Genomic DNA, 1,361 nt, shown 5'->3' with positions numbered 1-1,361 from the left:
AAATTTAAATCAACCCAAAATGTATTGGTTATACTACAATCACAATAAAAGGGCAGCTGTTTCTTCAACAAGACCACAAAATGAGGAAATTTCATAAACATCAAAATATTTACAGAGAGATCAATTAAACCTGTCGCTCGTATCTTTTAAGTTGTTGCGCTTGTAACGTCTTAAGTCACATGATAACGTCAACATGGCGGATGATGTATTGATCGCATTCATACTTAACGAGATTTGGCTGTAGAGTACCTACTCTTTTAGCGCTCGTTAAGTAAGTACCTATTGAAATTAAGTACCTACTCATTGAGTAGGCTGTTTCGGACGCAGCCTCCGACTAAATGTATTTCCACCCTCCGCAGAGGTTACCATTCCACTCACACCGCCCGCACGCTTGACGCCATGTTCATCCTGGCTTTTTTCGGTTTTCTCAGATGCTCTGCCATCACATCCAGCTTCAACCCAAACATCCACCCCACTATTTTACGATCTAGCGGTGCTGGATGATGAAACCATCTCTTACTTCATAAAGCAAAGTAAGACAGACCAGACAAAGAAAGGCCACCTCATTTACTTTTTTAACCTCCAATCACCCATACTTCCATATAAAGCCCTCCTAGCCTTCCGTCTGCTCCGGAAATCACAGACCAAACTCCCATCAGACCCTCTTTTCACAGATGACTCCAACCGCCCCGACACTCGTTTCTGGTTTCAAAAGCACCTCAAAACCGTTTTGCTCCTATCCGGTACCCCAGCCGATAACTTTTCCAGCCATTCATTCCGAATAGGCATGGCAACCACAGTGGCCGAAAAAGGCCTCTCCCAGCAGCAGATCCAAGCACTCGGTCGCTGGTCGTCAGAAGCTTTTAAGAGCTACATTCGATCGGACCGCTCCAATATCAAGGAAGCCCACTGAACCCTCATCAGCCGACCCCTTTAACGCCAGTCCATCCCTGTTCACTCGAACTCCAGACCCACCATAGCCATCCCTTTTAACACCACCAAATCCACCCATAGCGGCTCATCCCCACTTAAACCCCCCCAGCCACACCCCGCTCCCGCAGGAGCCTTTATCTCTCTTTCCCATTGCCACAGCAGTTTCTGCTGCCACAGGAGCCATATCTGTATTTCTCCACTGCCGCAGCAGTGTCTGCTCCCGCAGGAGACTTATCTGTATTTCCCCACGCCCGCAGCAGTGTCTGCTCCAGAGCCTTTATCATCTCTCTTTCCCACTGCCGCAGCAGTGTCTGCTCCCGCAAGAGCCTTTATCTGTATCTCCCCACTGCCGCAGAAGTGTCTGCTCCCGCAGGAGCCTTTATCTGTATCTCGCCACTGCCGCAGCAGTGTCTGCTCCCGCAGGAGCA

This window comes from Sinocyclocheilus rhinocerous, unplaced genomic scaffold (genome assembly GCF_001515625.1).
Source record: "Sinocyclocheilus rhinocerous isolate Xijiao unplaced genomic scaffold, SAMN03320098_v1.1 scaffold753, whole genome shotgun sequence".
NCBI classification, from domain to species: domain Eukaryota; kingdom Metazoa; phylum Chordata; class Actinopteri; order Cypriniformes; family Cyprinidae; genus Sinocyclocheilus; species Sinocyclocheilus rhinocerous.
This window is presented reverse-complemented; position numbering follows the sequence as displayed.